We start from the raw sequence: 15,149 nt of genomic DNA on the forward strand, positions 1-15,149 counted from the left end.
TGATAATGATGGTATCATTAGGCAAGACAATAATGTGACAGTTTCATAGATGAAGGAACACTTCTGCCACAGATTTAAATGTTGAGCACCTGGATTCCAAGATGTTTACCAGTTTCAGGCACACAAAAACCTCTGCTAACCAGTATCTCCTGAATAATAACTTTGAAAGGTATTGGGTAGTTATAGAGCAGAGGCCACACATAATAATTGCTGGTGGCGGGGGAAGTAATCTTCCTTTGTCCATTTGTTAAGATCAATTTGTATTCAATTAGCATATCATAATTTGGATTATTTCAGGAAGACTGAGAACATGGAATTCAGTTGTGACTTTGATTTTCAAGTAGTGTTTAAGTAGAGTTAATTATTTATAAAGGATATTTTCTTCTCCTATATATATGAATTTTTTTTAACTGGGTTAAGTGGCTTTATTAGGGAAAGTCAGGATGACAAAGGACTTAGGAGTTGCCACTGGGGCCCTTCTTCTTGCCAAAGGTGGGCACAACACTGACAAAACCCTGGTTGTACTGCATCCGCCACTTTGCTCAACCAGTCCTCTTTTTCTCCTGTTTGGCCACCTTGGGGGTCTGAACTCTTACTTTCCCAGCACAGGCCAGGGAGCCATGGACTTTACCTCCCAGCATGTGGCCTGCTACTTCCAGACTGATCAGAGACTCTAGAGACTGACCAGATTAGCACAGGGTAGCCTCATCCTCTAGGGGCGTGCCTGCCAGGAGCACCACTTGATCTTTTGGAGCAATGCCGTCCGGCAAAGCTACGTGAGCCTGGATCTTGGCAACAGTCTCCTGGCTGGTCACCTTGAGTCTTTAAATGTCTTGTGTGTGTATGTTGGGGTGGGAGTATCTTTCTGTTGGGAGTGGATTTTTCTCCCCAGTTGGAAACAATTCCAGCTTCCTCCCATTGTCCCATGATTACTGGTTTACAGAAGCTCTGGATTTTGTATGGAAGCCAAGTTCCTGAGTGGGCAGTGTTTGTTCACCTCTTTACTTATGATACATAGGTGTCTTGGCACCTGGTAGAACAGGTAAGTAATTATTAAGCTTCCTCTTTCATTGACCTTCCAAGGTCCTGCCTTCCGTTTAGAAATACAATGTATTAACTAAGCAGGGTTGACCTTTTGGAAAAACAGCTTTATTTAGGTGGTGTGAATTATTTTTACCCAAATCTTCAAAGAAATCACATGGTGCACACCTGTTTACTAACAGTGAGCAGCAAATGCTGCCAACTTCCTTGTGCTGTTTATCAAATGAGCTTCTCATCCAGAGAGTTCTAAAGTCCAGTCCTATAAAATGGATGTAAATTGGGAGCACAATGCCTAAGTAACCCTGATGTGCCTGAAGGTAAAACATCATTGGTATGTATCTGTGGCTCCACTGAGGCTGCATTCTGGGATCACCAGGACAGCCTCAAAAACAGTGATGCCCAGGTCCCTCCTCCAGAGTCTGCTTAATTGGTCTGCGGTATAGACCAAGAGTCAGCAGTTTTCAGAGCTGCTCAGGTGATTCCAATGTGCAGCCAAAGGTTGAGCCCTTCCAGTGGAGAGGCCTGGAGGCCAATCAGGGAATGGGCGGGCACTCACTGTCTGAATCACCTTCTGGCCATTGATTGTTATTTTCCTCCTGTATATGGGCTCACTTAGCTGACTTAATTACTTAAAATGCTGAGAACACAGCAAAGTACTGTCCGTGAATGTCAATTTGATACAGATTCCTGTTGAAGGGAAAGAGATTTATTTCTTTACATTAAAAAAATCAGTCAAGCTTATTTGCCAGAGATTTAGAAAGGATGTTCAAGTTCTCTTTTTTGTGATTATTATTATCATTTTTAGAGGTTGGAAAAAAGCAGTAATTATTTTTACTTTTTGGCTACCACATAGAATATTTTTAAGTATATTTTATTGATTATGCTATTACAATTGTCCCAATTTTCCCCCCTTTATTCTTCTCTGTCCTGCACCCTCCCTCCCACCAGCATTCCCCCCACCCCAGTTCGTATTCATGAGTCATACATATAAGTTCCTTGGCTTCTCCATTTCCTATATTATTCTTAACCTCCCCCTGTCTATTTTGTACCTACCATTTATGCTTCTTATTCCCTGTACCTTTTCCCCTTCCAACCTTCCCCTCCCCTTCCCCGCTGATAACCTTCCGTGTGATCTCTATTTCTGTGCTTCTGTTCCTGTTCTAGTTGTTTGCTTAGTTTGTTTTTCTCTTTGTTTTTTTTTTTTTAGGTTCAGTTATTGATAATTGTGAGTTTATTGTTATTTTACTGTTCATAGCTTTGATCATCTTCTTTTTCTCAGATAAGTCCCTTTAACATTTCATATAATAAGGACTTGGTGATGATGAACTCCTTTAACTTGACCTTATCTGGGAAGCACTTTATCTGCCCTTCCATTCTAAATGACAGCTTTGCTGGATAGAGTAATCTTGGATGTAGGTCCTTGCCTTTCACAACTTTGAATACTTCTTTCTAGTCCCTTCTTTCTTGTAAGGTTTCTTTTGAGAAATCAGCTGATAGTCTTATGGGAACTCCTTTGTAGGTAACTGTCTCCTTTCCTCTTGCTGCTTTAAAGATTCTCTCCTTCTGTTTAATCTTGGGTAATGTAATTATGATGTGCCTGGGTGTGTTCCTCCTTGGGTCCAACAACTTTGGAACTCTCTGAGCTTTCTGGACTTCCTGGAAGTCTATTTCCTTTGCCAGATTGAGGAAGTTCTCCATTATTTGTTCAAATAAGTTTTCAATGTCTTGCTGTTTCTCTTCTCCTTTTGGTACCCCTATGATTTGGATGTTGTAATGTTTAAAGTTGTCCTGGAGGTTCCTAAGTCTCTCCTCATTTTTTTAATTCTCGTTTCTTCATTCTGTTCCAGGTGAATGTTTATTTCTTCCTTCTGCTCCAAACTGTTGATTTGAGTTCCAGTTTCCTTCCCACCGCTGTTGGTTCCCTGTATATTTTTCTTTATTTCACTTTGTATAGCATTCACTTTTTCTTCTATTTTGCGACCATACTCAGCCATTTCTGTGAGCATCCTGATTACCAGTGTTTTGAACTCTGCATCTGATAAGTTGGCTATCTCTTCATTGATTAGTTCTATTTTTGGAGCTTTAATCTGTTCTTTCACTTGGGCCATATTTTTTTGTCTTGGTACCCCCATTACATTGTAAGTGGTGAAGCCTTAGGTATTTGCCAGGATGGAGCAACCCACATAGCTGTGTTGTGGCACAGTATGTGCAGGAAGGGTCAGAGAGGGAACAATGCCGCTTGCTGGGCTCTTGGCCAGTTTTCAGTCACTTCCTCCACTACCTACAAGCAAAGTGGGCCCTTCTGGTGCTGATTCCCAGGTGGGTGGGTTTGTGTACATTCTAGGACCCTGTGAGTCTCTCCAATGAACTCTCCTGTGAGGCTGGGAGTTTCTCCCACCACCACAACCCCCACAGGTTTTTATAGTCAGAGGTTTTGAAGCTTTTTTTTTCCTGTGCTGGAACCCTGGGTTGTGTGGTCTGTCTCACTCCCCAGTTGTTCCTCCTGGTTATCAGCACATGAATGTGGGACCACCAGCCACCACTGCCTTGCTGCTTGTCCTCTTTGCCCTGGCTGCCCATCTCTGCCCCTCCTATCAGTCTGAATGAATGTTTCTTCTTTAACTCTTTGGTTGTCAGACTTCCTACAATTTGATTTTCTGGCAGTTCTTATTGTTTTTGTTTTTAAATGTGTTGTTGTACTTTCAGTTGTGTGAGGAGGCAAAGCGTATCTACCTATGCTTCCATCTTGGCCACAAGTCAGGTAGAACATTTTTAATGTAGAAAAATAAATTCTACCAATTGGTTGAATTGGTGTTATTATTATTTTTAATACAGTGGACAAGGAGTGATTTATGGGCCTCAGTTATCATTCTGGAGGTTAGGGTGACAGTAAAGGGAATAAAAAGATAAACAGAGAGTCATGACATCTTGTAGAACTCAAGAAACTTCTTTCCCGATGCAAAGAATTGTGGCTTTTTAAAAAACAAGTCTCCTATAAGGTGCCTATGAAAAATATATATTTGAATGGTAAATGTTAGTATTTGCTAGATAATATCACTTTTATTTGGAAAACCTGGCATCTGCTTTTCATAGCCAGATGTCTAGATCAAGGAATTTTATATCGTTATCTCAGTATCTGGATCCTTCCTTGACTCTAAGAGAAACTATCAAACAAACTGAATGTCAACATATGAAGTGTATTTTGCTTAACTGAATAACATATTGGTTTTCCAGAGAGTCTTAAGCTTGAGATGGCATCATTTAAATCTCTGAGCCCAGGATAGCTTCAATCAAAAACTACATTTTCTACAAGTCAAGACTTATATGTAAACATTCTGTCAGGTTTCCAATTTTTTTCTAGGACTGTTGCAGGTTGTAGGTATGAAGGTGGAGCCTGGGGCAGGCAGGAATCAAAGTATATCTTGATTTTTATTTTCTTCTCTCCAGTTGCACTGCTGCCACCTTAGTCGAGGTCACCATTGCCAAGACAGCTGACACAGCTTCCTGATTAATGGTCTCCTCTCATCCACACCTGCTGCTCTCCCCCTGCCCACTCCAATCTATTCTTCACACAGTAGTCAAGTGATCTTTGTTCTGATCATGTTGCTTCTCATGTTGATTCTCTCCACTAAGGACAAAACCCAAACTCTTTACCACAGCTCTGTCTTCCTCTCAGCCTGTGCTTTCCTCTTCCACCTCTCAACAATGCAGGCTTTTCAAGGTCTCAGACTTGCAAACATCTTAGACCCTCTGGCCCTCACCTCAAGCCTGTTGGTTTAAAAGACACTCAGGTCAGACACAGAGATAAACCCACAGAAATTATGCATTTATTAGTCTCCCAATTATCTCAGAGGATGTAGTGAGTATTAAATATATACTGAAATACTGATAGGTCTTGTATTTATATTATATTTAATCTTCTGAAAACCCAAGCATATAGTGTTTGTGTGTGTGTGTGTGTGTGTGTGTGTGTGTGTGTGAAGACAGTTCTGGAACCCACAATTGCTAAGCTTTCAGATTTGCCAAAATGTCAGCTCTTGTGATGAGCTTTGATGATAAAGTTTCTGCAGCTATATAACTTGTTTTTAGCACCTATTCAGACTGTGTCCCTACTGTTACCATTCCCTTGGGACAAGGAGACACATACTGATAGAAGGGTGGGATCCCAGAGGGATTTTCCTGATGAAAGCCTCCAAACTGAGTGAGTCCACACACCCAAGGCCCTCCTAGTTCCCAGCTGGCCCAGCAGCAGGGTGTCCAACATAATGTACAACAACCACACGTGAGAAACAAGTATCAACTGTCCAAACGAAGACTGCTATATTTGTCCTGAAAGCACAGGTTCCCAATTCTACATGTGGCTGCACGTGTGCTACAAAGGTGCCTAAATATTAATCCTTCAACCCCAGTGCACTTTCAGTATATGAGCAATTTCTCTGAAGACTATGATGCTGAGAAAGAATGAAAAAGGAGCTAATATTGCAAGGTCATCGTGGTACTTCTCTTGCCCCCATTTCAGCAACTTTAGTGACTGTCCAGAGCCCCTCTGCAGCATTCTGGTCATTTCAGATGGAAACTTTGCTCCTGCCCTATTCCTCCTCTCTTCTTTTCAATGCCATCACATGTACCATATTCTCTTATGTCAAATTTGTTCTACTAGGAAACACAAAAAGCATATCATACCAAGGAGCTCACTTTGATAATGGTTCAGTGCATTTCCATTTACCCCCAAAGAAGCATTGCAACTGCTGCCGTTGGGTCCTGCAACAGTTAGTGATGCTGGTATTTCAGTCACATGAGCAAACCCGAGATGAACTACCTTTGGGTAAGCCCTGCCACATCTGTGACTGTCTTCTCCACCATCAAGTCCACCTTGTACTATAGGTCCATTTTTATCCACAGTTTTAGAGTTTCTCTGGCCTATAGGAAAGAACATAAGGAATAGACATTACAAGTTATTCAATAATCAATGAGGCTAAATTTTATTATGTTTTTGAAAACGAGTTATTTTGAAAATCTTGCCTTTAAAAGGTCCCAAGTCTATAAACTCCATAAAATAATAACTCCAAATGAGAGTTAGGTACATATTAAGGATATATGATTTTTATATTTTCTGCCTCTAAATGACAGCTGAGTAGTTTGCTTTTAAGGAATGAAGGATCAATCCTCACCTAGTGACTTGTCTTAGAATGTAAAATAGCTAACACTTTCACTCTAAAATCTTTCTGCATAAAGGCAGCAAATTACACACTGACCATAATGATTATTCGGGGGCAAATGTATGTATGTGTCTCTGTTCATATGCATTAGACACCAAGTGAACCTGGAAAAATGAGAAAATATACTTAACGGGCATGACTTGGCCCCATCTCCTTCAAGGCAGCTAAATAAATACAGGGTCCAGCACAAATAACACCCCTTTTTATTACAAAATCTTTTATTACAAAATCATGAGGGTATAATTCTGTAACATAATAATATTACATTCAAGCACACTGTATGACATTTTAGGTGAAATATTTAAATTAAAACTCTAAGTTATTACACTCATGTTATTACCCTACCAACCACACTCAAGCAGGCCTTACTTCTGCCAGACCCTGTATACTGCTGCTTATTTCATGAGTTCCAGGTGTGTTTTAACAGCCTCAGATAACTCTGGGCAAATCTGCAAAGACGAGGTTATATTCAGACTCATGTCTTGCTTATCCCAGCAGTAGGCAACCTACCAAACTTAAAATTGAGTTTCTCCCCAGACTCTAACTTCCACATTTCTGTTCCCACTACAACTGTTATGTAGAATTAGGTATGAGACTCACTTTTTCTGCATCTTCCTGTGAAGTATTGTACTATGGATTCTAAAAGAGTGACCCAAATCCCTCAATGCTGCTCAACACCAGGAATGATATTCTGTACCTGAGGGAAATTACCGTGGAGGACAGCAAGTGTATTTCATGTCCTACAGCTACTCAGAAGAAAGCCTGACACTTCAGGAGAGGTGACAAAGGAAGGGCAGGAATTCAACTTTCACATTTCGGAGGTAGCAAAGGGAAGGAGAATGTTCTGGGCATGAGTGAAGACCAAAGCGATCCACTACAAGGCCATCATTTCACTGTGAGTCCCGAAGGAAGAATATGAGGGAATCCTAGTTAACGTTCTCCTTACAAGTGTGTGGCACTCAGAGGAGTTAATTTGGTCTTTCTAGGTTAGGAAAAAAGAATTTTAAAGCTATTATAGAAAGAACAACATAAAAATGACCTCAAATTTCTGGTACGAATGACAGTCCTTGAGATGGAAAAACAAATATTTAAGCAAATGACAGGGAAATACACCTAGGTAGATTCTATCATACAGAGCTTCGTTTTCTAAGTTGTGATATCAGTTAATTGCGAGACTAAGAGGCCAAAAAGGGATTTCCTTAGCAAGGGGTAAAATTCAGTGTCTTTTGAGTCCTCCAAACCTTCCCCTACAGAGGTGAATTATTCAACTTAAATAGTTTGTATGGGGAACTGTTCCACGCATGGAAAATGTGGCCCAACCCCCACTCGGGAAAGCCAGTGGGGAGCAAGGTTGGCAGGCAGGACCCATGCCCATGGATAGGTTCTCCCGTGGGGAATCAGGTCTGCATTGTACCTAGACTGCTATGAGACTTGCTTTTGCTAAAACTCCCTCACCCTGAATTGAGGCAGCAAATGTTTACTGAGTGTCTTTAACTTCCTAAAGTCTGTGCTAAACCTCCCAAGTATGGAGTGTAACCTGTTCAACCACTTTCTCCTTTGAGCTGTAACATCCTTCTCTTTGAAGTAATTAGCAGTATTCTGTCCTTTGTTGTCCATAAAAGTTAATCACCTACAGTGAACCTGTGCATAGTAAATGAGGACCATCCTGGATGTAATGTGCCCAGAAAAGCAATAAAAGCCTGTCCATGCAGGGGTCAGCTCTCTCTCTCCTGGGCTCTCTCTAGCCTTCTCGCCCTCTCTCACTTAGAGAGCAGCTGCGCAGCCCCTTTTTCTCCACAGGATTTCTGTCGTCCGTGTGTATTTGTCTATCGCGGCCACAACACAGGATCCTGTGGGCCTGGATCCACATCAAGCTTAGGAATACCTTTTCAGAACCGAATTTGTATGTATGTCTCTTTTCTCTGACCTGCAAAGTGCTGGGAGCTCAGGGCATCATTAAATTAGAAATGTCATCTCCTTCTATTTCCTTGCACTCCAGTGAAAAGAATCAAACCAAAATGAGAGATGCTGTTACACACTAGACATGATAGTGCTTTCCAGGCCAATTGTTTAAAACACCCAAAATAATCTACATTTTGCCAAAGGCCAAGTCCACTTGATTTCAACACATTTGCACTGGGAGCCATGGACATCAGGGCCCAGCTTAGAGCTGTGGCTCTGCCTTCTTATCTGGTCTCCCTTTCTTGCTGTGAAATTCTGGGCTGAGTTTGCTCTTTCTTCTTCTCCTCTCTTCTCCTCTCTTCTCCTCTCTTCTCCTCTCTTCTCCTCTCTTCTCCTCTCTTCTCTTCTCTTCTCCTCTCTTCTCTTCTCTTCTCTTCTCTTCTCTTCTCTTCTCTTCTCTTCCCTTCCCTTCTATTCTCTTCTCTCTCTTTTTTGTGAGGCTCCACTGTATCTGTACTGAAAATCAAGATCAAGCAAGCTTTTGCCCTTCTTTCTACAGGAGGTTTCTGTCCTCCCTGGGCTTATGTTAGTTAGGTTTGCTTTTTGTTAAAACGAAGGGACTGAACTGGGTGAGCTCTAAATTCTTTTTTGGTTAAAAATTTGAAGGTTCTTTGGTGCTTAGACTTGTTTGCCTCTAGCTCAATCACTCACACACATGCTCATAAGGCATCTGGCTTTTATATGGTGTCATTGATTTGGATTATCTGTGATCCCAAACAAATGAACACCTGCAGGAGCATTGAATTGTGTGAAGTGATTGGATTAGGAAATTGATTAGCAGAAAAACCATTTGGGAAAGTTCTCTGACAAGAAAACAATTTACCCATCAACCCACTACCTATAAGCAGTGGGCATTAGAGAAAAGAGAATCTCCATATTTATGACTAGACAAAGGATTGTCAATGAAACAGGTGATTTAGAGTAAAACCTAAATGGTAAGAGAGATGAGAACATGGAAGAGTTTTGGGGACAAAATGAGTGATTGGAATGGGCAAGAAATAAAGCAAATCAGAATAGCACCTGGTCATGTGAAAAGAGTCAAGAAAGCATCAATAGAAATAGAGGAGTTTGTTTTTACATTTCTCACCTACAAGATGATGTTCCTCAAGCTGAAATAAATAACTATATATCACATACTTTCACTGATTGGGTGATAAAATATAATATTTCTAAAGATTCTTCAATTATTAGGAAAGGAAGATTAGAAAGGACGCAGTGTCTAAGCAGAGTTTTGGAGGAATGAATTAAATTTGCCAGGTAGTGTTGGTAGGCAAGTTTATCATCCATCACAAATAGTCAATTTACAACTTAACCATTACACTTTAATGTATCCTGAGCTTTCTACCTTCCCAAGCAAAATACATTTGCAATTTATATGACACACAATCCTGAAATATGCTTAGTGAAACACAGTTTTATTAGATAAATGTCTTTAAGACTTACAGATAGAAAACAATGAGAAATCATCTTGATGGATCTATATTACCACAAAAGTCTTGCAAGTGCATATCCTTTTGAGAAATTAGAAACATGCTTTTAAATTAATTATGTTAATACAAAAATTTAAAAAATCACTTGTTTTAGGGGAGTGATCAGTTTTCAGACAGGGCAACACTATTTTTCTGTTTTTTTTCTCCACACAGTAATATCTTAAAATCACATCCTTTTCCTCATGGTTGAAAGCAGCTCTCCCCAAACCCTCCAGACTGCCTGGAAGAATTCAATGCATCCTTCAAATCTCTGCTCAGACTCTGCTTCCTGTCCAAGATTTCTTCCTCAACCTCTCCAAAGCCCACAAATGAGATTTTTATTCTACATGTTAACTTTTCATTATTTTTTTACTATCTCACCTATTCAACTTTGAGCAACTTAAAAAGTAAGTAATAGAGCTACATCTAATTGATGTAAGGGGTATGCTCAGAGTTGGTGTGAAATATTTTTTGAATAAATGGATAAAAGTAAAATAAAACATGGGCATATCGCCACTTTGGGGATGAACTCTGACACTCTGATATAGCAAAATACACAAGGAACAAAATGAGTTATCATTCCATGGCATCTACTCAACAAGCATGATATATGACCAATTTTCAACTATGCTCACCCAATCTATTTACTTCAATAACATATTTGGCAGAAGCACCCATGCATTTGTGTAGTTTCACTGATTCCTTTTGATAACTTTCTAGGCTTTGACATTAAACAGTCTATGATTTCAACCCCAGGCCACCCACCATTATGAACTTACTTAAAATTTCTGAGTCTCGGTTGAAAGAATAAAAAATTATTGGGCTATTTCATCATTCTATCATTTACTCAAAATCCTTTTGTCTTCATTTCATCACCTGTAAAATGAAAATAACATCTACAGAATGGGCTGCTGTGATAATTAAATGACAAATGTATATAAAATGTACAACTTATTGTTTTACATATAAAAGGTACTTTATAAATGGTAGCTATCAATTCTATTTCAAAGTACAGGAGAGAGATTCAGCCTGGACCAAAAGATACTACTGCATCTCCCTTCCTCCTTGTGCCTATTCAGGAAAAGCATTGCTCATTTCCTTTTCTCTGTGCCTACTCAAGTATTAAACACTTCATCATTCTTATTACTACAGTAGGACCTGTCACAAATCCTAGATGGTGATGCTCCAGATAGCAAACCAAATAAATTGTCATCTGTTAGAAAAAAATAAATAGAAGTTTACATTACCAGCTGTGTGATTTGAGGAAAGTTACTTAAACCCTCTGTTCCTTGTAAATTGGGGGTAATAATTGTACCTATTTTATAAAGTATAATGATAAAATGGATGAAAACACACACACACATCTGGAATATTGCCTGTATGCTGTAAACTCTACATAAATGTTTACTACTACCATTATTCCCTTTAAATCAATAAATACTGAAAATACTAAAACAGACAAGGACATACAACATAGTCTGGTTGCAGGCCTTCCATTCCTCAGCACTCTAACCTGGGGAGCCAAAGACTCAAGGGCAGTGAGGTCCCCTCCTCGTTATTCCACTCTTCGAACCACAGCTGGGCCCTGAAAATGTTATCTTGCATAAGACACCCCATGTCCTCTTAAGCTAGCCAGGAATTATAAGCCTGCTATATTTTGTTTTTCTAAAAATATTTTACTCTGCAACATTCTTTTTTTCTTAATAGAGAGAAAAAAGAATAGAAGGTATTTAAAATTTAAGAGCCACAGTAAGAAATAACTTTCAAAGAGGAATTTCATGTTAAGTACAGAGATGGAAAAGAGAATATTTAGCTGAACACATTTTTTTTTACTTTGCTAGTAACTTTATGAATTCCCATTACCATATACTGGAGCTATTTTTTATTTTATTATCAAGTTCATCCACTTATTACATCAGAGCTTGTTGCTATGAAAATGATAGAGATGATGCAGATCCACCAGCATAGACCATTTCCAAACACTTTAGCATCTTTCCCTCCCCCAAAAGAAATGTATGCCTGTCTGAGACATCCCTTGTATTTGCATTCTGACAAATAAAAATAGTTCTCACATGTTGCATGTAATAATGAAATGGGCCATTAGGCATGGTGAATTTCTTCAATATTACATAGTAATTTTACAACTCAAAAAATTATCACACATGCTATATTATTTAATCCACTCAACCTCCAGTGACATAGAAAGACATGATTTTATTTTCCCATTTTATAAATTAGCACACAGAGGCCCAGAGAGACACATTTACCCAAGGGAAAATGACAAATACTGGAACTCACATCCAGGTCTCTTGATCATCCCTCTTCAGTTTATTGAGCCTCCCCACGTCTCAGGGTACAGTGTTATTTTCAATTGTAGTATTTAATTATGGTTTTCTGGCTCTATAACCTTCCTGTTCCTCCTCCTCATAACTACCTTTTATTGAGTGGTGGCATGTCCAGACAACTCCTCAAGTACTGTTTATGATCATAGTTATCACGGGAAATGACCTCTGTGAAAGGCAGTATTTGTAGTATAATTCCTTTATCTGTTTGCCACTAAGTACTTTAAGGAAACTGCAACAGCTCAATTAAAAAACAAAAGATCTATAATAAAAGTATAAATAATTAAATTACATTCTAACCTATACGTGTTTTATTTGTTGCTTTATCTCTAACACTGAACATAGTGGCTAATTTGCAATAAACACCCAATAAGCCCATCTCACTTCGTTCCATAGTAACAGAAGTTCTATTTTAACCTGGATATATTGTCATGTAGGTGAAATATTGTTTCCCAGGCTCCCTCACCAGCAGGTTAGGAATATAACCATGTGGCCAATCATATGACTAACTAAAAATTATTCTATGAACTTTATAATAGTTTCCTTAAAATGCAGCCATGGGGGAATTCCACTCTCAGAATAATGGGCTAGGTAATTTACAAGAGCACTGCCACTAAAAACAAGTAGAAAGGCCAAGTAATATGTTATTTAGTAATACATTACTAAATAACAGACTAAGTAATAAGTAGGTTTTGAAAAATAAAACAAGTTTGAATATTAAAGTTTTAATGAGGTAGGAAAAAATTCTAGGGCCAAGATACAGAAACCCAGAGAAGCGAGTACAGCAGCACTTGCGGTTACATTTTTCCCCCGGGTGTGTTTCCATCGGGTGTGGCAACAGACAGACGGCACACTCAAAAACGTAATTGAAATGTGCTTAATGATGAGAGTGCTCACAAAACTGTGTGGACGGTTAAAGAAAATAGTACAAATGGCATGGTGGAGTCCTAGGGCCAGGAACAACTAGGAAACCTCTAGTGCCACTAGGGCTGAAGGCACAGGAAGGGAAGCAGTTAATAACTTGAATTTGGGAAAACACCTCAAGCTATAGAAAGATATAATAGTGAGAAACAGGTGAATCTAGGGAAATAAATGGGCAGTACAGAACAGGACATTTGCATGTTCCAGAAAAGTTCGCTGAGAAAATGAGCAGAGTGTTTGAGATACTTATTGGGCTAAACACATAAAAGCTGGAGTACAAGACCCTCTAAAGAGAGAAGTCCTGATAAACCACTAAAACTTTAGATTGGGGCTGTGAGGGACTATAGTTTAAGCAAAAAGATGAGGCAGAAATAAACCAACCTTTACAGAAAATTACACGAGATTGAGCTTCAAGCCATCCCAGTTCTTCATTGGATTGAAATGATTCAGGATTGCTATTACCCCTAGTTGCCAGCCAGAAGCAACAATAAATTCTTGAAGAAGATAGCATCATCTTAATCTTCAGATTATATTAATAAACTATGTCTAACATGTTGAAATAAATAAAAGACAAGATTGAGAATCTTAGCAAAAACTAATCCCTACTAAGAAGAACCAAAATAAAAATTCTAATACTAAAAAATAAAATAACTGATAGTAACATCTCAATACATTAGTAACATATTATTTATCATTTAAGAACAAATAAGTACAAGGTACATCAGAAGACAATATCAAGAATAGAGAAAAATCATGGAAATAGGAAAAGTATTAAGAGACACAGGGTGTATACACTGAATTATGTGTGCATAAAGGAATTGGAGGAGAGGAAGGAGGAAGGAGAGCAAAGAGGGGGAGAGGAGGTGGGGAGAAGGACGAGGAGCAGAGGAGCAGCAGCAGTAGAGGGGAAGGAACGGAATGAGGCAGAAGCAACATTTGAAGAGATAATGAGTCATAGTTTCCAAAATTGATGAAAGATATCAGTTCATAGGCTCAAGAATCACTACGAATCTCAAGCAAGAAAAATTTAAAGAAAACCAAACATAGGCATATCATAGCAAACCTGCTCAATATCAAAAGACAAAAAGAAGAAAGACAGAATACCTTCAAAATTTCAATAAGTCTTACTAGTTACTTCTCAGCAGGAACAATGAAAGCTAGAATACCAAAAATGACATTTTAAAGTATTTGAATAGAATGTAGCTACTTACAAGACCATGCATTAGTTCACAAAACAATAATGTTGCATGAGGAATCCAAACACAAAAGAATAAACACTGTATATTTCCATCTAGAAAAATGCAAACAGCTCATTGATAATGGTAAAAGTTGGAATTTTGTTTATCTTTGAAGAGGAGGGGAGGCTTTGGGGATTGGAAGAGAGCATAAGGATGGTTTCTATGACGCTGGTAATATTCTATTCCTTGACCTGGTTTATGGCTACTTAGGTGAATTACCTGTATGATAATTTATTGGTCTGTACTCATGATATGGCACTTTTCTGTATGAGTATTATATTCAATTATTAAATGTAAAAAATGAAAAAGTGCCCTGGCCCATGTAGTTCAGTCAGTTGGAGCATCGTCCCATGAACTGAAAGGCTGAGGTTTCAGTTCCTGGTCAGAGCACACGCCTGGGTTGTGGGTTTGGTCCCTGGTCAGGTGTGTACAAGTGAGGGGGGCAGATGATTGATGTTTCTCTCCCACATGGATATTTTTCTCCCCTTCTCTCTCCCTCCCTTCCCCTATCCCTAAAATGAATAAGCATGTCTTCCTTGGGTGAGGATAAAAATAAATAAATAAATAGTCTCTTTTTTGGCCCTTCCTCTTTCCTGCTTCTTGGATTGCAGATGTCATGGATAGAGCTCCCGCAGCCACTTTGGACAACAAGGATGAAGGTAACACACTAGCATGACGCCAGCAGTGATTTGAAATATGTCTGGGTCTGACTGCTTAGCAGTCTGTGAGGACCTCAACAGCATAAAAAAGATTCAGTCAGAAATGAAGGATAATACTAAACACTAATTAAAATTAAAAACAATTTATAGGGAAACAATAGTAAAGTGGATGATGCCAAGAATCAAATCAATGATTTGGAACATAAAGAAGCAAAAATCAACCAATCAGAACAACAACAAGAAAAAAGAATCCAAAATATATGGGTAGTATAAGCACGCTCTGGAACAACTTGAAGAG

The 15,149-nt window shown here is 38.9% G+C and overlaps 1 pseudogene; it reads right to left on the minus strand.

The window, feature by feature from the left end:
- Positions 1-455: 455 nt before the first annotated feature.
- The window catches only part of LOC128781266 (ubiquitin-like FUBI-ribosomal protein eS30 fusion protein), a 43,327-nt pseudogene continuing 28,633 nt past the window's right edge, over positions 456-15,149 (minus strand).

The sequence above is a fragment of the Desmodus rotundus genome, chromosome 6, assembly GCF_022682495.2.
Source record: "Desmodus rotundus isolate HL8 chromosome 6, HLdesRot8A.1, whole genome shotgun sequence".
Taxonomy (NCBI): Eukaryota; Metazoa; Chordata; class Mammalia; order Chiroptera; family Phyllostomidae; genus Desmodus; species Desmodus rotundus.